This window comes from Mesoplodon bidens (assembly GCF_964165515.1).
Source record: "Mesoplodon bidens genome assembly, chromosome: 20".
NCBI classification, from domain to species: Eukaryota; Metazoa; Chordata; class Mammalia; order Artiodactyla; family Ziphiidae; genus Mesoplodon; species Mesoplodon bidens.
The window spans coordinates 20,578,581-20,601,588 of record NC_138181.1 but is presented as its reverse complement, the minus strand read 5'-3'; the positions used below and the strand labels follow the sequence as shown (position 1 = coordinate 20,601,588).

Here is a 23,008-nt window from a genome sequence, read left to right as displayed (position 1 = left end):
CATGCACAACAATTTTTATTGCAGCAGTATTCTTAAGAGTTAAATGTTAGAAACAATGCAAAGGTCCATCCAAGATAGAATGGAAAAATAAACTATTACGTTTTCATACCACAGAGTATGAGTCAGCAATAAAAATGAACCAATCACTGCCTCAGCAGACTCAGCAAACAGAATGCTGAGCCAGGTACAAATGAGTGTATACTGTCTGAAATCGGACAAATTAATCTATGGTGATAGAAGTCAGAAAACTGTTTATTTTCTGGGGTAGAGTAGGGTTGGGAGTGACTTGGAGGTGGCCTTAGAGGGACTTCTGGGGTGCTGACAAACTTTGATTTCTTTTTCTAGTTGTGGCCCCAAAAATGGGTTCACTACATAAAATGTCATTGAGCTGAACCCTTAATGCTAGTATGTAATACCTTATAAAAAGGTGTACATTTAAAAAAAATCACTTAGGGAAGTGGTTTTCCTCACTGCATATGCCCTCCAACAGAGGATGTTATGTGATATTCCCTCCTTTAAAGGAAATGAACTGATTTTAAGACAAGTTATTGGAAAAAGTAAAGATGAGGAGCTGCTTATTGTTGAGTCTCTGGATAAAAGGGAAAACATACTCTGGCCCTTGGGTACATCTTTCCCAGGGAGTGAAAAATGCTTTGTTATAAGGACCTATTTGACTCTAAGAAAAAAAATGTATGATATATAAGATCATATTAAATTAAAGTTTAGGGAAAGTGATAGAAACCAGCTAAGAAGAGTCAGGGATGCAGTTTCTATTGATTTTCTCAGGGATTCCAGGACAGTGTGGGAAATCATGTGGGATTATCACACCATAAACCAGGGCAGATTGCTTCAATAAATGCACTAGAACATCATAGTCTCCTTGTGTAGAGTATTCTGATTTGGGGTTTGAGATCTTCCAAGAATGGGGATTCTGCCCTCCCAGGCTTTGTGTTACTTTAAGCATCATATCAGAAAAGCATTCTGCCCTCTCTGAGGTTTTGCCTAAATATACAAATTATTCTCTCTAGTGTTTTGGCTCTGTATACTTATAGTGCTGAGAACAAAGTCACACTCCACATAATCATTAAAATGACACAGGACATTTCTGAAATGTGAAAGGAGGAATCAATCAGCCAACTACATTTTAAATAGCAGAAAATTGTTCAGGAAATTCTAGAAGGTCATAGTTAAAATGCATTTAAGTCAAGTAATGGTTTTAAGCAGAAATAGAACAAAGTATTTGGGAGACTGTCTTCTTTTGTCTATGTTCATTAAAAGGGGGTCATATCAGTACATACCTTTTATTTTTTTGTGTGTGTGGTTTTTTTTTTGCGGTACACGGTCCTGTCACTGTTGTGGCCTCTTCCATTGCGGAGCACAGGCTCCAGACGTGCAGGCTCAGCGGCCATGGCTCACGGGCCTAGCTGCTCTGCGGCATGTGGGATCTTCCGGGACTGGGGCACGAACCCGTATCCCCTGCATCGGCAGGCGGATTCTCAACCACTGCGCCACCAGGGAAGCCCAGTACATACCTTTTAAATCTACCCTTTTGTCAACATTTTAACTACTAAGAATCTCTTCTTAAAATCTCAATCTCCCTCTATTCTCATGTTTCTTAAAATTCTGTATACCAAAAAAATTACACATTATAAATGTCAATGTAAATAATAAACAGTCTAAACTTCAAAGTTACATAAGATGTTTGTCAAGAATTAGGATTGGAGCTGGCAAGAAGTAAGGGTGCTTGTTAAGTAAGGATTGATTGGGGTCTGAAATGGTTGCATAGTTATAAGGGGAGACCTTGAGACCATAAGGTTGGCAGCTGCTAGAGATACTGTTGTGAAAATGGCTGGTGGTATCCATGAGTTTGCTACAGTTCAGACAATTCAGGTTCTCAGTAATGCAGAAACATGTCTGAAACCAAATCCACGATGGCCACCCGGCTCCATTTTTGGATGCCTGAACCACTTTTACTCCAGTTTGATTTTTAAATGATCTTAACTATGTCATCATAAATAATTCATTTTTATTTGTTTAAAACGGTATATGGTTGCCAAAGAGAACGTCTACCCAGCCTGAGATAACCAGTATAATCAAAATGATGTAATAAATTCAATCCAAAGAAAAAAGAAGAACATTTTAGTTATGTTGTGCTAACTAAATGAAAATACGATTTTAGGGACTTCTGCAAAATTAGAACTTGCATGCAAATCCCTATGACTACCTGCAGTGCCTCTAGAGACCCAGGACATCAGTTTATGAACCACGGCTCTACTGTTTCATTATTACTGCATCAAATTTAAGAGTAGAAGTTTATATACAATGGATGCTGAGTAAATTTGGATATACCAATTAACATCTAGTCTTAAAAAAGTCTTCCACTGGCATTTTTCAGTCATTTACCTTGAGTTAAAACACAAAGAATTGTTATTAAAGCAATATGGGCATTTTTCCATTACTCAGTGCTTCACATTCAATTTGTGAGTTGGCTGCACTTGCAAGGATTCCCCTCACCACCTGACATCACTTAGTTGACAATGCAAGGGTAGCAAAAAAAAAAAAAAAATTATTATCTACTAAGGAGCTATATGTGGTAGAAGTCAAAATGATTGCCTAAAGTTAGGTATGAGATGATATACTAAATGTCAGTTGCCCACACCAGCCATGTTGCCCTTTAAAGACAGCAACAGCACTTCTATTATCATTGAAAGGCCACAAAGCACTTTTCTAGATCTTTGTCACAACCCTTAGAGGGAAATCAAGGAGTGTATTGTTATCCTTGGTTATGTATATGGAAATGTAGGCTAGACATTTGCCCAACACCAACTCAGAGCTTCTCCCTCCTAACTCAGAGCTCTGTCCACTATGACAGTATGCTGCCCAAAAGATAATTACAGGTTCTTTGGCGGTGTTATGTGTTGAGCCGTATCCTTCCAAAAGATATGTTGATATTCTACTTTCTGTAAAAAGAGAAAAACCATGTGAGGACAGAGACAGGGATTGGAGTGATGCAGCTGTAAGCCAAGGAACATCAAGGACTGACAGCCACCATCAAAAGACAGGAGGAGGCAAGGAAGGATTCTACCCAGAGTCTCAGAGGAAGCATGGCCTTGTTGACACCTTGATTTCAGACTTCTGACTCCAGAACTAGAAGAGAGTTGTTTTGAGCCACCCAGTTTGTGGAATTCTGTTACAGAAACCTGAGAAGACAAATACAAGTGTGAACACTTAAATTTCACTTAAAGGCAAGAAGCCTGGAGACTAATTATTTCCCTATAAGGAAAATGTAACTCCCACAAATGAGCTGGGACATTTCTACAAACATTGAGATAAGGGGAAAAAAAAAAGGTATTTTATGTAGAACCACTTCTCAGTCATGATTGTAGCTTTCCATACCTCACTATCAAAAAACCTCCTCGTTGGAGATAAAACCTCAGTGTAACCCCAGTTCCCTTGAAGTCACACCCTTTCCTGCACAGGTGACCTAATACTTTGTACATAATACTCCTAGCTTTTGTTGGAGACTTGAGCAATGTGCCAGTGTAAATCTAAAAACGGCAATATTGTTGGAATTCGTGCTTATTGGGCAACAAACTCCAGACAGGGAGCAACTTAACAAAACAAGATGAGGAAGAAAAAAATCACAGACTTTGTCCTAAGAGATAGTCTACAAATATTTCCAGCTGAGACCTGGTGAGTATTTCTAAATTGTGCTCCACAGAAAACTAGCCCGTGAACCACTCCTTAATAGGGGTTTTAGTAATCCAATGAGTTTAAAAAGCACAGCATTCTCTTAGGGAGATTCCCTATTCATACTTGCAAATTAAATCCTCTGAGAGATATTAAAGTTAACAACATATTCACAAATGTTTTAGCTAATACTGCATTTCCCCAAATTATTTGATCATAAAACTCCTGGGCTTCCCTGGTGACGCAGTGGTTGAGAGGCCTCCTGCCGATGCAGGAGACACGGGTTCGTGCCCCGGTCCGGGAAGATCCCACACGCCGTGGAGCGGCTGGGCCCGTGAGCCATGGCCGCTGAGCCTGCGCGTCCAGAGCCTGCGCTCCGCAACGGGAGAGGCCACAACAGTGAGACGCCCGCGTACCGCAAAAAAAAAAAAAAAAAAAAACCTCCGTTTTCTTACAACAGTCATTATTATCTAGGAATATATACTTTGAGAAACAATAGACTGTGATATTCTTAAATCTCACCAAGTACGTTAGAGTGTAGCTCATGCAGGAGAGAAATCTGCCGTAGTTACTTGCTGTTCTGTATTTCAGGTTCGCTTACCAGGAAGAGGTACACCTGAAAAGCTTCATTGAATTACTGAGCATGAGGTATGAATTCAGGTCATGGGGCCTATGCAATTTGGGGGAACCCTTTAAGGAAAAGAATACAAAATGACCATGGGAACACAAGGCCAAGTTTCTCCCTCCCGCCTTGGAATAATCCCAGACAAGGGAGGGTTTCTGAAGTTTATGCTTCACTCACTTCATTGAAAACCCATCTCTGCTTCACATATGGTTGGCTACATGAAATAAAATAGAAACTCAAATTAACAGTGGCATAAACAGGATAGGAATGTATTTCTCTCTCACGTAATAGTCCAGAGATAGACACTTGGCTGCACTGTGCGAGGTTCCTTCTATATATCTTGTTACTCTGTCATTCCTAGCATGTTGCCTTTGGCACCAAGTTCCTTGTCCAGGCAGCCGGGTTGAGGAAGGGCTGGAAGAAGGAGCTTGCTCTGGACTTAGGAACATGCTCTGCCAAGAGCATGTAGAGCTGCTTCTTCCATCGCATTGGCCAGTGTTTAGTTAGATGGCCTCCTTTAGCTGCTGGGCAACTTGAGAAAGAAACGTTGTATTCTAGGTGGTCAGGTACCTCAGCTCAATGTCAAGGCTTTTATTATTGTAGAAGAAGAGGAAGATCCGTTTTAGGGCAGCTAGCATTCTCTCTCTCTCTCTTTCTTTCTCTCTGACTCATTAACTTTTTCCCTCCAGCTTTCTTGAGGTCTAATTGATCTCTCATTAACTTTTAAATGTACCAACTCAGAGCTTCATTATCTAACATTAGTATCTGTGAAGGAGGCACTGATGTCCCTAAAACCATCAGAATAGTCTTATATGTGTTTTTAGAAAAACAAAGCCTTTTTAGAAGAAAGTAAAGTAAAAACCTTCCTGAACTGCAGGGGTTCCCGCATTCTTTGTAAGCAAAAGATACTTTCCAGTTGCCCTGAGGCCCCAGAAGACAGGACTGAACAAGAGGTGAGGGCGGTGCCGAGTGAGACCCAGGGCAGACCCAGGAGGGAAGCTGCTGCCAAAGCCACCCTTCCCCGCCCCGCCCCTTGGAATCTGGGAGAACCTGGGGGGCAGAGAGGGAGGTGAGTGGACTCTCCTTGGCATCGAGAACCTTACAGCTTTTTTTTTTTTTTTCTTTTTTTTTCCGGGTTGGGGGAATCGGGGACGTAAATACTTCACTGGAGGAAGGTTTCAAAAAGAGAATCTGTACTTGGATTGTTTGGAAGAGAGAAATGGAGTGGAGGATGGTCTGGGAAATCTGAGTAGATTGGTTTCTGACTCTCTGAGATGTATATTCCTATTAACAGCCCGCTCTTTCTGCTCGCGAGCCTGTCAACACTTCAGCCAGCGGAAAGTTCCTGGGAACTGTCTTGGGCGTTTGGCAGGCACGCCCAGGGCCAACTGTGTAACCCTCCGGGCTGTTGGGATTGGAATTGCTCTTTTAGGAGTGCAGTGCTGGAACAAAGAGGCCCTGTTGGTTATTTCCAGATTCTGGAAGAACTCTGCCTTTAATGATGGTGTGGAGTTAATGTGATCTAAACTTGCCATACTCACAGGTTTGTTGTGTTTTTACTTTGATTTTACTTTTTTCAAGCTGAGCTTAAGAGGCATATACTTGAATCGATTATGCATTCACAAAAGGGGTCTGTCTACTCCACAGAGGAGTTTAGGTGCTGTTCCCAGCCCGGCTGTGGCATAAACCTGCCCTGGTAAAGCAGAAAGGCACAGGGTATGGATTATAAAGAATCTTCATTACCCTCAATAATGAACAACATTTAAACAACCTTTATTCATTTGAGGTGTCTATTAAACGATCTTGATAAGAAGAGTATGCTGTAATAAAAAAATCAGATTAAATCTAAAGGAAATAATTCTTAAAGAGGTGGAGGAAAAAATGTTGGCAAGGCCTGCACTTCTGGCAATGGCTAAGCAAACTTTAGGATAAAAGATTAATAGGTTCTAATACTTTATTCAAACAAAGCACTGTTTTAAAAAATACATCCGATGTCTGCAAAAATATAAACTTTGGTCATCTGATATTTTGAGTAAATTAATATACGTAGTGTTCTATAATACTAATTAGTTTATACAGTGCCCATTCAAGGTAAGCAGCGATTAATGATTTAGAGTGATATGAACTGATGTAGAGGGTCAAGTCTATTTTGGTACATTTAAGTCCATTATGTTGGTTTTGTTTGTGTGCATCATGCAAGACCCTGGGGTGGCGATGGAAGGGATACAAAAATGGGAAGCTATTGTTACTGCCACAGCAAGTGAATTATCCAGTGGGAGGAGATAACTCAGGTCTACAAATAAATATAATTCACCATATTTTGTAATTGATGCTAAAGATGGCTACAAGCTGTAACAGTAGGCTCCCTTTTTGGAGACTGACTTACTGTGGGTCAGGCATTATATAATTTACATGATGCCAATCACTATAAGATAGCACCTCCCTATATGATATACTATGAGGAAACCAAGTAACAAGAAAAGGTAAGTAACTTGCTCAAGGGCAAAGCTAAGAAGCTGGGTAGCCAGGTTTCAGACTCAGGCTGCTAGATCCTTGCTCTCTGCACGATAAGACACACATCGGACACACCCATGAGGGCGCAACTATTTCTGGTTGGGGCAATCATGGACGGTCATACAGAAGTAGCATCTGAGCTGGGTCTTAAAGGATACACAGTTGTCCCTCGGTACCTGCAGGGAATCAGTTCCAGGACTCCTGTGGATGCTCAAGTCCCTTATATAAAATGGTGTAATGTTTGCATATAACCCATGCATATCCTCCCATATACTTTAAATCATGTCTAGATTACTTATGATGCAATGTAAATGTTATGTAAATAGTTAACCTGCACTAGGTAAATTTAAGTTTTACCTTTTCGAACTTTCTGGAATATAAAATATATATATATCTTCTATCCACATTTGGTCAAATTCGCAGATGCAGAACCCGTGGATACTCAGGGCCCACTGTAGAAGTTTATGACCGAGTGGTGGGAGGGACTAAAATAAAGATATGGAGACTGAAAAGTACAGAGGCTGTGTAAGGAACCTAAAAGATGTCTAATTTGGTGGCAACTTGATGAATAGAGGGAAATCATATGGAGAGGTTGAAGCTGGGTGGAGGAGGTAAGGGTCAAGCAGAGGTCTAGTGGTGATGACTCGTGTATTGAATTGGGTCCAGGGTAAAAATCCGAGCTCTGTGGCCTGGTTTCCTCTGGACAATAGAGATCAAAAGGAATCCTAAACTCACTTCCCAAATCTGTGCCTATACTTCTCTGTCAGGGAACCCTCAGTTCCCTCTTCCACTTCCCGTCTCAGTCCAGGAGGGCAGCAGACACCCCCAGTCTTCTGCCCTCTCCCCTGGTCCCCCACTAGTCCCTGTCCAAAGTAGAACCGGTTGTTCCCTGGTTGGTGAGAACACGAGCCTCCTACTGGCCACTTTTTACCTGTGGTGACCACAGGTAAAGTAACTTGCTCAAGAGCAAAGCTAAGAAGCTGGGTAGCCAGATTTCAGACTCAGGCTGCTAGATCCTTGCTCTCTGCACTATAAGACACAAATCAGACACACTCATGAGGGCGCAACTATTTCTGGTTGGGGCAATCATGGACTGTCATATAGAAGTAGCATCTGAGCTGGGTCTTAAAGGATACACAGTTGTCCCTCGGTACCTGCAGGGAATCAGTTCCAGGACTCCTGTGAACCCCCATGTTAAAGGACAGTCCCATCTGAGTCGTTTCCTGTGTCCACGTGGTAAGCTCTATGCTTCCGGCCCAGGACCCTGATGGGGCTGCTGTCTTGCACTAAAACCTTCTTCCATCCATCTTGATGTGTTCTGGCAGCTAAGTGGACCCCTGATAATCTTGGACTCAGGGACAAGGAAACAAAAAGAAGCCTTCCTTAGACTTCCTTACCTAAACCTTATTCTCCAAATCTGCCTTGCATCAGAGTGATTGATCCTTGCCCAGCTATTAATAAGTCGGCATCTTGTTTCCCGGTTGGTTTTGTTCTCTGCGTATATAGATTTCTTGCTTAGAATCTCTAAGGAAGAGGGGAAAGGGAAGAAACAGAAGAGACTGGGGGATGAAGAGGAGGAGGGATGAGCTGGAAGAGGAAGCAGGGGAGAGGTTGAGGAGATTCTCATCACCAGCCCCAGGAAAGGCAGATACTTGGGGGTTGATGGGGGTGGGGTGAGGATGGCAAAACTTTCTGGCTTCATGTGTTTTCAGTTCCATACCCCAAAGAAGGGAAATTTCCCGAATTCAGTTTAATGCTACAAATACTTGTTGGGCCTGTAGTACATGTAAGAAACTGTTCTCCATATTGGGAGCCAGCTGGGCAAGGAGAGGAAAGAGATAGAATAGCTTCCCTCAAGGAACTACAGTACGAAATCGAGTGGATTTAGTTAATCATTGAAGTTTAATAGAAGAATTCACTTCTTACCATTTACTGCAAACTCTACAAAATATCAAATGACAAATTGACTCATAAGAGCTCTTAGAAGTGAGAAGTGGGTGTCTTCCAGGGGGTTATATAAGACAGACAATACCATTTATAAAAATAAGCTTCTTTTGTAGTTTTTCTTGATTCTGGAAGCTTCAATTACCCTTCTCACCTCTGATAACTTTCAAAAATCATGCAGAGATGCTACCCAACAAGTGCCTTCTTAAGCAAAAGCAGGTCACTCCCCCAGCCAAGGATCCAGCTCTTTTCAAATTTCATCACAGATAACAGAAAACATTCAGAATAATTGTAAACAAAGAAACAGGTAAGAGATTTCCAGAAGCTAATATTTTTTAAATTAGATCTGAGGAAACACTATTGCACTTGTTAGATTTATCCCCATCTTAGAACATCACCCTTAAAACTGCATAACTGGGGCCTCCCTGGTGGCGCAGTGGTTGAGAGTCCGCCTGCCGATGCAGGGGATACGGGTTCGTGCCCCGGTCTGGGAGGATCCCATATGCCGCGGAGCGGCTGGGCCCGTGAGCCATGGCCGCTGGGCCTGCGCATCCGGAGCCTGTGCTCCGCAACGGGAGAGGCCACAACAGTGAGAGGCCCGCATACCGCCAAAAAGAAAAAAAAAAACAACAAAAAACTGCATAACTGGAAAATTCTTTGCAATGTTCTTTTTCACTGTTCAATAGCATCTTTGCCTCTTCCTGAGCATATTATGCTACCAGACAGAATATAAACTTCACTCTTTATTGCAGAAAATATCTATAAACATCTACAGGAATATTCTTAATATGTTTTGCTGGTTTTAAAGCTTTTCTTATGATAGTTATGAGATTGACTGCTTCTTTGCTCCAGTGTTCTATAACTCTAGGCAATTAATAGCTTCAAAAAGAAACTAAAGGGCTTCCCTGGTGGCGCAGTGGTTGAGAGTCCGCCTGCCGATGCAGGGGATACAGGTTCATGCCCCGGGTCGGGAAGATACCACATGCCGCGGAGCGGCTGGGCCTGTGAGCCATGGCCACTGAGCCTGCACGTCCCGAGCCTGTGCTCCGCAACGGGAGAGGCCACAACAGTGAGAGGCCCGTGTACCGCAAAAAAAAAAAAAAAAGAAAGAAACTAAAATCCCGGAGTTATGAGGGAAAATCAAACATATGCAAAATGGTGAAAAATTGATGTGGAAAAGGGCAAAAGCAGATTTCACTGCTGACTTTCAGACAGTGGGCCCTGAGATACACCTCGCCCATTTCTTCTCCATCTTTGACTCCTCTCAGAAGCCAAGTCCCCTATCAAATAAAGAAAACAAGCTAAACACTTAAGTGCAACTGCTATGACTTTTACACACGTGGATGGGAAAATACAATAAACACATGTTGAAAGGGACTAAATGGATGCCAGTGGAAGAGCATCAAGATGTGAGTTTTCCAGAGTGTGCCCTTCACTAGCAGAGATATTCGGGGACATTATATCCGGCACTGTAGGAGGAGTGTGGCCTTCTGGACTCACAGTCCTCCCCATCCCTGGAGCAAATACAGAAGGAACATTCTGCAGTTTTCCTGGGAATGAAATGACCCAGAAAAGACACTGTAGCATTTGCTTCTCACAGGGAAGAAAGGGGACACTGAAATGAAAAGAGGACCATCTGCTGTTGACATCAGAAAACACCTTATGTTGCAGAGAGTGTTCCTACACCAACCCGGTGAAACTCTCTGGTTAATTCCAATTATGACTTTAGGGAGAGGATGGAAGGTAGAGAGAATTAGGTTACTGTGCTCCCTGCTCCCTGCTAAGCTACGATTGCCCCCACTCTGTGTCTATTCATGGGCACATAAGGGACCTGGCACTCCGACCTTCTTCCGGCCAGCCTCAAGAAGAGATGTGCTTGGTGTTATTTCCTAGGGCCACTATTCCTTCTCAAGAAGATTACACAGCAGTGGTCTCAACATCTTTAAAGACTGAACTGAGGCTTCTCTTGGTCCAGCTCCTCCCCACACCAGCTGAGACCTCATTGTCCCTGACTGTGAGGGAGCAGCTCACTTGCTCAGCAACGAGTCGGTCGTGCATTTAGCTCCCTCTCAGCTGTATATTCAAGACTTACAATTGGCTTCTTTTATTCAACCCTGGTTCTTCAGTGGTTAAGCTTCTATACTGTCTTAGTCCATTGGAGCTAACTATGACAGAATACCACAGACTGGGTGGCTTATAAACAACAGAAATTTATTTCTCGAAGTTCTGGAGGCTAAGAAGTCCAAGATCAAGGCACCAGCATGGTTGTGTTTGGGTAAGAGCTGGCTTCCTGATTCACAGCCAGCACCTCCTCTCTGTGTCCTCAAATGGCGGAAGGGTTGAGAGAGTCCTGAGGGGTCTCTTGCATAAGAACACTAATCCTATTCATGAAGGCCCCACCCTCATGACCTAAGCAACTGGCAAGGGCTCCACTGCCTAATACCATCGCTGTGCAGGGGGTTAAGATTTCAATGTACGAATTTGAGGGGGATGCAGACATTCAGAGCATACCATATACTGTGCTCTCAGAGTCTTTATTTGTCTTGTCTTGTAGACTCCCTAGTAGCTGAATTGTTCCACTGTTGATTTAATTTTCTCCTTTCTTGTAGCAACGCTTGTCCTATCAATGCCAACTGCCCACCCACGTGAACTTTTTACGAATACCTGACCCACTCTTAGTTTGCCAGTTATCATGGGCATTTACTTTGTATATCACCTGGTTTTCTCCTGAGGACTAACTGTTAGCTTTAAGAATTCCTTTTCAGCTCACGTTTCTGGGTACCATTTGTTCCTAAAATAGCTGACCCTTGACCTTACTTGCTTGTTCAAAAACCTGGCTTTCTCTTGACACTGTGGCTTTAATTGGATACTTAGTCTTCTCTTTTTCCACTTTTGCTAATTTTACCACCATCTAAACTCTGGTTTGAGAAAACTAAATCTGACAACTGAAAAGAGCACTTAAAAATTCATTAATTGTATTATGAATTACAACTGTATTATGTTTTTCTGCCTTCTCTAAAATTAACATTGCTTCTCATGAATTTATTTGAATACTTTTGCTTATATTTGATTTTCATACATCTTACATTTTCAAGCAGTTAATATTTTTGCATAATGATACTGATAAAGCTTGAGACCTTCCCTAAACAAATAAATTATTAACTTACAACTGAGCTCTAGGTAGAATTATGATTCCTTCATTTGCTAATAGCCTATCATAAGAACATAGGGATTTGAATTGAGTCATACCAGGGTCAGTCCATCCCAGTGTTCAGCTGTGAATAGCTACTTCAAGTAACATGCAGTGGTTGATATGCAGCTGTGCTACCTAACAAGCTTTAAAAGTAACTATTATATATCCCAGAGAGCTAATAGCAGACTATGGCCCTTTTGGTCATAAATTTGTCCATGTTTTTCATAATTCCATTTGTGTTTCATAAGAGAACCACTTCTGCTGTGGACATCAGTCACTCTTTTAGGCTGTATCAGAGAGACAGAGGTACAGAAAGTGAGGAGGAGAAAATTTTATTATTCATGCTAATAAAATGTAATAAAAATATGGTTTCATCTAGAAAAGCAGACATAGATATAACTGTAAAATATTTTTGTATGTTTGGTGTCTTTAGTGTGAGGTAGGGGAAAGAATATAGACCTCAAAGTCAGACAGATCCAACACTGTCCTTTACTATCTTCACGACCTCTCTGAACCTGTTTCTTTAATCTGTTAAAAAAAAAACTAATATTTACCTTTAAGGTCTGTTGGTAGAATTAAAATAATAATAAATGAACTCAGTACTTAGTAGGAAGTTAATATATGAAAGTAATACTAGTAATACTAATTTGATATCTCTCACTTGGAAATATTCTTTGAATTAAAAAAATGAAGAAGGAGGGAACTAAAGAATTAGAGTTTTGTTTGGTCTTGGCAACATATAGGCAGAACTGGAACATGGTCTAGAGCTGCTCTGTCTAATACAATAGACACTAGCCTCATGTAGTTACTTACACTTAAAATTTTAAATTAAAAATTTAAATTAAATCTTTGGTTGCACTAGCCACAGTTTAGATGCTTGGCAGCCACATGTTGCCAGTGGCTACCATACTGAATAGAGCAATAGACAATATTTCCATCACTGCAGATAGCTCTACTGGCAAGTGCTGGTTTGGACCCAGAGATTCTCTGTAGACTTCATTACTACTGTCAAAAAGCAACTGTCTAGGATTAGGCTGCTCCTCACAGTGCTGGGAACTGGCCAATGCCAGTTTCTAGTTCCCTTTCCCCACCATGTTAATGGGCTTCTCGGTCTCTGCTCCCTTATCTCATCACACAAAGCGCCTTTGCACATTTGTCTGTTCTTATGCATCTACTAGAGCCTGTCTTGTTTCAAGGTATCTGTTCACTAAACCCAGCTCAGATTTTAACCTTTGGGAGCATATAACCCTTTACAGGAATAACTTAGTTTTCAAATTCAAAGTAATGATTGAAATGCCTCTCACTGTAGAATTTCAGGAGGAAAATTAAGGATAGGGGATATACCCTATTCTCTTTAAAAACCATGGTATTTGGGTGGCTCCCTAGTTCCCTCTGTCCACAGCTGGTTCTATTCTGGCTGCACTAATCAGATAGATTAAAACATGAAATATCTCTCGGAGGAATCAAATATTTTGAGACAAATATGGCAGTTATATTCATTGTTTGGGAAGATTTAAAAAATTTTTATTCTGTTCGTATTATGGGCCATGTGATTCTAATAAGACCCATATAATAGTGAGTATGAAATGGTTAAACAATTAAACTCTGAAGTTCTGCTCCCAGGTGGAGCGCTTAATGATTTGAAAGTGTCATGGTGACTTAGAACAATAGAGGGGTCATATCTGCTCAGATCCATCAGGAAATTACTCTTCCTGCTTGAAATCGCTAAGTTTCAAATGTTTCTATTGCCCAAATAAGGCAGAATACAGAAATTGTTGCCACAGGGAGAAATGCGAGGTCACATAATAAAGCGAGGAGACATTCCCATTATGTGGCAGGCATTTAACAGGGATCCTTGGAGAAATGCAGCCCCTTTAAATACCAGGTGGTGGAGACCGTATCTAAAACCAGCACTTTGAACATCTATAATACAAGAGACTATTTTCTGACTTTAATACATAAGAGTGACAACCTCAGAACAAAACTCCCTGGGTCTAGAATCACACAGAAGATATATAAAAAGATCAGTAGAACCTGGAGGTTCAATAATAAGATGAGAATTCTGACCAGACTAGAACAGAAAGAATTCTACCAGCCGCATTGAAGGAAGTCAACAAGTCACCACTCGTTGGGAAGAAAGGATAGATATAAAGTGGTATGAGAGTTCTCACCATATATTAAAAATTGCTCAATTAAATTATTAATTAAACTCTAATTAAATGTATATAGTTCATGATGTACAGTACAAATGTCTTTTTCAATTAATTATTTGGTTTTTAAAAATCTTCATTAAAATTCATTTCCTATTCATAAATAGATAAATAGATCTCTTATTCATCATTTCTATTCATAGATAGTATTGACCTGGAACAAGCCGACTGCCAGATATTTCTCCAGCAAAGATGGGTTTATTCGGGATCAGTAGAGAATTACAACATCTGCAACCATGTTGAGCCATGGGCAAGTCCCTGCTCAGTGAGGAAAGAATGCTTTTTTAGAGGAGAAAAGGCTACAGTAAACAAAGGGTCCATGGCTCTTCATTGGCTGAGTCCTTGCCTGGAAAGAAGAGGAGTCTTTCCTCTTCCTGTTGGGGCTCTGCTGTCATCACAGGGCACGAGAGCTCCCCCTTCTGGTCTCCAGATTCTATATAATTGAAGTTTTTGTTTACTGATTTTTTACAATAGATATTTTGATTGGCTGGACTCTCAATTGATACTTGGATTTGAGATTGTGTGCTCTACCTTGCAATGTGAGAAAAAGGCCTCCCACCCAAACATATCTCAACAGGACTTGTTTCTGCTTAGCCAGCTAACACAACGAGTCACATGTTAGAAGAAATACAAGGTTGTGACACAGCACCCCCAGAGGCTCTGGCCGACCTGCAGGATCTCTGAGACCTTAATCTGTCTCTGTTTCTGATCTCCCCTTGTCTTTGGCACACTCAACTTTCAGTTGCCTAACTCTCCCCACTCTTTTTTTTTTTTTTTTTTTTTTTTTTTTTTTTTTAAGTTTATTTATTTATTTTTTTAATTAGTTTCTGCTTTATAACAAAGTGAATCAGTCATACATATACATCTGTTCCCACATCCCTTCCCTCATGCATCTCCCCACTCTTAAAATAAGAAAACTCAAATTCCTGAGCCACTGAACAGGGCTGTTAGCCTTCCATGCTGGAGTTATGTCCTACCAAAGGCCTGATGAGTATTAGTGGTTTGTTTCCAAAATGTCTTCAGTTATTGTATGTGTTTCTATGAAAGATTAAAGAAATAGCATTAATCATCCCAAGCCTTTCTCTCTTTCCCCTTCCCTGCCCAGGCTAAGCATACTTGAACAAATACAATATGAGCTTTCACTGTGTTGGCAAGGATGTTTATAAATGTGTGTGTGTGTGTGTGTGTGTGTGCATGCGTGTGTTTACCCATGTGATTTATAAATAACCTAAGTGAACTAAGTAAAGTAAGTATAGGTCATGCTTACCAGGAATATTAGGAAGCAAAGGCCCTTCAATATTTGAATTAGCTCTGGCACTGTTTCAGGGAAAACTGGCTCACATCTCTTGCATAAGACTTATGTAAGAGATTAGATGTGGTGCCTAAACTATTCCAGTTATCTACAGCATGGAAAAAAGAAAAGTATGCTACATTGTTGTTACTTGCTAGCTCTCTCAATTTCAAGGGATTCTTTGCTTATAGAAGTAAAGCATCTCAATTCTTAAAAAAAAAAAAAAAAAAAAAAAAACCTTAGTTTTTCTAGTCTTTGTCACAGAAACATATGTAGAAGTAAACCAAAAAGGAGGGGGAAAAGCTACGGTACAGGCAATAAGTAGTTTAGAACTTGGATAGATATTTAAATTCGTTCATCTATAAACAATAACAAAAATACCAGTTTTACGATTAAACTTGAAATTCCAAAGCCACATTTCATACATAGCTATTACATATCACTGAAGAAATAATTAGATTTTCCCACCCCTCATAAAATAGCTCCTCAGAATTTAGAGCTCACAGTTTATTACCATAATCATTATATTCTGGAAAGCATTTAGATCAAATCTGATTTCCAGATATTTTGACCAAAAGAGAAATGAAGGACAGACATGACTTGAATCCAAGTCCATGTGCCTGATGCACGGGGAGGCCAAACGAACAGAGACGTCAGAGTTTGGAGTAGAGGAAGGTCTATCACAGGGCCAAGCAGGGAGAATGGGCAGCTTGTGCTCAAAAGACCCAAACAAACTCCCCGATGATTTTCAGGGAAGCATTTTTAAAGGCAACATTTGGGCTGCAGGGGTTATGACCTTCTTCTGCTGGTGAGGTAACAGGGTGGTGTTCCAGGACTTTCCTGCTCAGCCTGAAGTTACCATCCTCCACCTGGGTGTGGGCCTTAGTTCCAGTAGAACAACTCAAAGATATGCATCGGATTTTTTTTTAATATTTTTTTTATGCACTGGATTGTTGTGTATATCCCTTGAGGAGGACCTAGGACTCTGTCTTAATGCTGCACTACTGTTTCCTGACTGCTTTTCCTTTGTTCCCACATTCCCTCACTTCCCTAATTAGTAACTGCCCTTTGGAACTCAGGGAAAGTCTAGAAGGCTAAAGTCTTTTTTCCTACAAACCAGAAACAGGGGACACGGAAAGGCTTTTGTTCCCTGGGAGGGCCCCACAGGGCCACGCTCAGTTTCATAAGGTTCTCCTTGGTTCTCATTTCTGACATATATATTTTTCTCTTTGGAGCTGTGTGATAGAAAAAAAAACTTAAAATGTAGAGTCAGGCCAACTAGCTCAGGTACAAATACAAGCATCATCACTTACTTGCTGCATGACCCAAGAAAATTGCTTAATTACTCTGAGCTTATTTTCTCAATTGTAAAAGGAGAATAATAATATCTATCTCGTAGGGTTGTTATGAGGATTTAGATTAAAATAACCAACATGTGTTGAGTGCTTATGTGACACTGTGATTAATAATAAGAAATAAATATTTGGTCTTCCAACTCTGTCCTTGGCACAGTTCCTAAAACCGTTGGAATTTCCTAAGTGATAAGAGTGATAAAGTTATCTTTTGTTATTCATAACAAGCCCCTTTCACCACCCAGAGTTTATGTTAATAAAATGACTTTTGGAAAGCCCCTAGGAGTGGATGCTGGTCACCAGGGGTACCAACCAAGTAATGAAAAGGTGGCAACTTTTAGCCCCACCCCCTGACATCAGGGAGGGGAGAGGGGCTGGGGATTGAATCCATCACAGATGGGCAAAAATTTCCTCGGTCGTCTTACTTCAGGAAGCCTCCATAAGAACCCCCAAAAGGACAGGGTTCAGACAGCTTCCAGACTGGTGAACAAGCAGTGGTGCTAGGAGGGTGACACACCCAGAGAGGGCATGGAAGCTCCAGCCCCTTCCCACATACCTGGCCCTGTGCAGCTCTTCCATCTGGCTGTTCCTGAGTTATATCTTTTTATAATACGCTAGAAATTTAGTAAGTAAACTGTTTCCCTGAGTTCTGTGAGCCACTCTGGTAAATTAATCAAACCCAAGGAAGGGGTCATGGGAACTTCTGATTTATGGACGGTCAGAAGCACCGATGTTTTATTTGGGCAAATTAAGCTCAGAAACTGAGATTGTCTTTGCCAATAATTTATTTAACAGAGGTTCACTGCAGGAATTATAATTTATAACAATAATATTTCACAAGACAACAGCATTTAAGATAATATTTCTTAATAAGCTAATAAAAAATAATATATTTCAAACCAGTAATAGGTTAATTACACTATTGTTCCAGGCGGAGGGGAAGTAGAAGGAATAAAGTTCAAATTTAGTCGAGGTGTACCTTTCTACGAGTTGGTTCTCAGCCGAGTCAGTCCTTCCAACAAAAAGTACAGAAGTAGAGTGTGCTGTAGTAGACAACACAGGAGCAGTTCTCCTAGACAGCTTACTATGTAACTGGCATGTTCTCAGCACTTTATCTAGAAAAAATCATTCATTTAATCCTCATAGCAATCCTACGAAGTAGGTATTATTATTATCCTTCCTTTCCTGATGAAGAAACCAAGGCCCAAGGAACTCAGCTCGTAAATGGGGTAATGGGGTTTGAACTGAGGCTGTGTGACTCTAGAACCTGCCAGTGTGTGAAGTAACAAATATGTTAGCACTTGGCCAACCACAGGGCCCGTATTAAGTTCTCCTGAATGGTCGTTACACTTATCTTTCCTCTTTCCAGAGAAGAAAATGTGCAATGAGGTAATATATGTTCCACCAGTCTGTAGCGTCCCCCCTGGGCCAGGATGTAGCCTTAGATGGCATTTACCACTTGTTCTGAGCTGCATTTCTGAGCAATCCCAGCAGGGCCCAGGGAGCACTGAGAGTTACTACAGGCCTCACACAGTCCCTGGGCTGGGCTTCAGCCAGAAGGACAGAAGTACTAGGGTGTGGGTCTTTCATACACGGCATTTTGAAAAACTTCATGTAGAAGGAATTGAAAGCAGATATAGTGACCTAGTGGAATAATTAGGCTGGAAACAAGCCTGCAGTATCTGCATAAAGAAAACTTGTGCTTTATAATGGTTATCAGGAAAAGGACAGTCTGCACATGTATTTGGCTTATGTGAATTAAGACATTAAGTCATGGTTGTTTTAAGATGAGGTGTGGTCAGAGTCATAAAATTTCTTGAGAAACATTGAGTAATGAGGTAGATAATGCATGTAAACTAACCACAGTGCCAGCCGTAGAGCAAATATCGGGTAATTTGTCATCGTCTTACTATTACACTCTGTCTTATAGTATATAAACTTTTGAGAACCTCTGGTTGGAATGAGAAAAGTTTCTTTCCCCAAGTATTCCTAGATGAGAGGATGGTTTGAGGTAAACTGCACTGATTTCAGTGTCTCACGCAAAATCAAATACAAATAGCTGCTCAGGGCACCTGAAATGTGATTGAGGGTTACCAAGGCAGTTGGCCCAGCCTCGTGTTGTTCTTCTGGTGAGAACTGCAATTTCAGGGTTCCCCTGTTTCACCAATCAGCTAGTTTGGTGGAACTGACTCACTTGGTCCTTATAATTAGTTATTGTGTCTCTGTATACTTCAGTATGGAAATTTGCTCAATTATTGTGAACTGTGTACAATTAAAACCTATTATAACCAAAACTATTATAGCTCTGTTTGCAGATTGGTGAAATAGTAAATGTTACTCAGCCCATTGAGAAGTAGTTCTCCTTCTAAAGAAGTTTAGGTTCTTTAGATCTGCACGGCTTGAAAGTGACATCTAATCTCGGGTTCACTGCTCAGTTGGATCTGGGTATATGAAGTATTTTTACATTTGTTTTAATTTTTTTTTAATTTTATTGAAGCATAGTTGATTTACAATGTTATGTTAATTTCTGCTGTATAGCAAAGTGACTCGGTTATACATATATATATTCTTTTTCATGTTATTTTCCATTATGGTTTATCACAGGCTGTTGAATATAGTTCCCTGTGCTACACAGTAGGACCTTGTTGTTTACACTTGTTTTAGTATTAACTCTTTTGCAAAGTGCCCAAACCCATCCATTGGTAATACATGACCCAACTTCACTCGGTCATGTGAAGCATTCCATCCAAATGCACTGAACACTCAAGGCACATGTTAGTACATGGGTGGTGGAGCCCCCGCTCTCCCCTTGAGTTCTTGGTGTGCCGTAGGTCACAAGACAACAGCAGCTTACACATAGGGACACCTCCAGTGTCCACCTGTATATTAAATATTAATAAAGCTTACTTCCCATCTTGTGTTTAGATGAAAAATAAACAGAAATAGAAGTTCTCCAGTGAATCTTCTCATGCACACCCAGAGGAGTGTACATCCCACTTGGAACACCACCACTCCCTTGAGGCATAATTAAAGAGTTGCTAAATGCTAAAATGAGAGCTCATCCAAACCCATTATTTTAAGGATTGGTGTATATAAAGCCAAGGTCCTTGAAAGTTTTTCACAGTTGCTGCCTCCCCAACAAACTTTTCCTGGAAGTTACAATTTAGTGCAATTCTGTTTTTCTGCTGTGTTCTCCTCCTACACCATTTGGGAGTTTTGCTGCACACAATTGCAGAGCTGGCTTATTCCATCTGAGAGTTTGTGGCAGGTCCATGATGGATGGCCCAATTCTAGCATATCACAGCAATACATTTCAGTTTGCTAAATACTATCACTGAAGTGGACCTCTGGTCCCCAGGGAGCAGTAGGATGTGGCAACATAAGCCGTGCAATTGTAGATCAGATCTGTTTTTATATACAAAGATGGTCATCAATATCATATTTAGATGTGGTATGATTCAGAGATTTATATATGATTAAAATAATTTTAAATATATTTTGCAGCAAGAATAGAACCATTAAAAATCACTCTGTTATGTTTATGCAAAAACAATTTTATTTACTGTAAGAGCTTTTTATTGAATGGCTTTAGAAACAGTGGACATTTTCTTTGGAGATGACCTGTGAGTGGATTTGTTGATTTGAGGACGGCACTAAAGTTTTGCGAGAATTGATGAGCTTCCTCTGCCCTGTACCACCATGGAGATAGTTTTTAGGTGAAGAAAATACCAGAATGATTGTCCATGAATACAAGGCACAACGTAATGTTAACGATTTCCTCAGACTTTTCTTGAGATAGGTGTGTATTAATAAGAGAGAATAAGGAGGAATTCGATTATCCTAGTATGTGAATAATAGCAACTCTCAGACGGTAAGTCCTAGGTGCAGCTGGATGTTTATTTTCTGGTTTCAGACTATCAATCAGCCTGATTCTCTGCTTTGTGCCAAGGAGTACCCACCACCTGGGGGCTCGAGAACAGATCTTCCTCTGCCAGTTTTTCTTATTTCATGAACACTTCTGCCTACCTGCCAAACAAATCATCTTGCAGCTCTCAGGAGTTAAGCTCTTTGGTTAAATTCAGCAGCCAGCGGAAAATCCCCTCCGTTACGTATATTTTGTGGTTGGGGGGTAGGCAAAGCAACAAATATTCCACAGTCTTTTAACGACTGATAGGATGGATTATCTCGTGATTTCTGTACTCTAGTCAAACACGGAGTGGCACTGATATTGGAGAAGCTTTTGTATGTTTGCACCTTTTCAAACATTCAAAGAAGGTGAAGGAATAATGCAGAGAATGTCTGTACACCCATGCCGTAGATTCAATAACAATGTCATTATTTTACTGTCTTTGTCTTTCTACCTATGTATTCACACACACACACACACACACATACTTTTTTTTTCCCAGCATGCATTGATGATCCTTGCATAACTAATTATTTCTTTGGTGGCTGTTAAATGGTGATTTTTTAGTCTATCATTTCTTCCACATGTATGAATGGGCATTCTTCTGAAAAGAAAATCTTCCTTTCACTCAGCAACTGGTGATGTTGATAATTTTTCTCAAAAAGACCATGATGACCTATTTAAGATCATTTAAAAATCAAAATGGAGTAACTGTGGTTCACGCATTCAAAATGGAGTCAGATGGCCATTGTGGGTATAGTTTCAAACATGTTACTGCATCACTGAGAACCTGAGTTTTGTGAACTGTATCAAACTCAAGAACACCACCACCAGCCATTTTCAAAATAGTATCTGCTAGCAGCTGCCAGCTACAACATTATGGTCTCAAGGTCTCCCCTTATAAGTGTGCAACCATTTTGGACCCCAGCAACCCTTGCTTAACAAGCACCATTACTTCTTGCCAGCTCCAATCCTAATTCTTGACAAACAATTTATGTAACTTGGTGGGTTTTGCCTGTATAAGCCTCCCCCGTTTTGTAGTCTGGCAGAACACAATTCAAGTGGTTCTTGAATCTGTGTCTCCCAGGCTATAGTCCTCAGCTTGGCTCAAATAAAATTCTCTTCTATTTCTTATTATACATTATTTATTGATTATTTGTGTTGACGGCAGAGTAAATGCTTATTTTTTTCTCTACAAAAAATTCAGACTGAGCTCTTGGCATGGTAGTAGCCTCCAATGGTGGTACTTCTTTTTCTCCTTCCTGTTCTCCCTTCCTTGCTTCCTTCCTTCCATCCTTCCTCTTTCTTGTTTTCTTTCACCCTTTGTTAAGTATCATTGTGGACTCAGAAATTCTTATTTATTCATTCACTGAGTTAAAATTACAGTCATTTTTTTGAGCTTCAGACAGTACAAAAGGTGGCCCATTGGAGGCTCTTCAAACTGTGCCCTTTAAAAATTTGTTTGACTTTTTTTTTTTTGTTTTTTTTTGTTTTTTTTTGTTTTTTTGCGGTAGGCGGGCCTCTCACTGTTGTGGCCTCTCCCCTTGCAGAGCACAGGCTCCGGATGCGCAGGCTCCGCAGCCATGGCTCACGGGCCTAGCCGCTCTGCGGCATGTGGGATCTTCCCAGACCGGGGCACGAACCCGTGTCCCCTGCCTCGGCAGGCGGACTCTCAACCACTGCACCACCAGGGAAGCCCTGTTTGACTTTTTATTTTGAAATAATTTAAAACTTACAGAAAAGTTGCAAGAATAACACAAAAAACCTTGGCATTTCCTCACCGAGTCATTAACATTATGCAACGTTTGATTTACCATTCTCCCCCCCTCCACCTGTCTCTCTCTCTCTCTCTCTCTCTCTCTCAGCTGTTTTTTTCCCAGAGCCATTTGATTAAGTCCTAGTCGTGATGCCCCATTAACTATAACCATTCAAGTGTGCATTTCCTCAAAACGAGGCACTCTCTTATGTAACCAAAGGACAGCCACCAAATCTGGAAATAACGGAGACAATATTACCATGATCCCCAAACTTCCGTCACCTTCTCACTCAGAAAGAAATGTAGTGCCCAGCTCTTGGTGGAAAGAAGGCAGTTTAGAATGCTAAAACACGCAGCCTAAAAATGAAGTGTTTGCTGTGTAGTGTGTGCAATTCTGGTAACTGTCTCTAGACCTGGAACATTATTTCTCTGAATATCCTTGGAGTAAGGTCTTGTGGAAGAAGATAGTTGAGAGGAATTAGCCGTAAATCTGGTTCATTATTTTTGTTTTTCTCTGGCAAAATAC

At 40.8% G+C, this 23,008-nt stretch overlaps 1 protein-coding gene across 1 annotated transcript in view; it reads left to right on the top strand.

Annotated features, from left to right (window-relative positions):
• Positions 1-4,560, top strand: part of LOC308608195 (uncharacterized protein) — a gene marked incomplete at its 5' end in the record, with an annotated part of 106,692 nt that extends 102,132 nt beyond the window's left edge. The window contains one exon of the mRNA XM_081220919.1: positions 4,282-4,560. The remainder of the gene's footprint in view (positions 1-4,281) is intronic.
• Between the last annotated feature and the right edge of the window lie 18,448 nt (positions 4,561-23,008).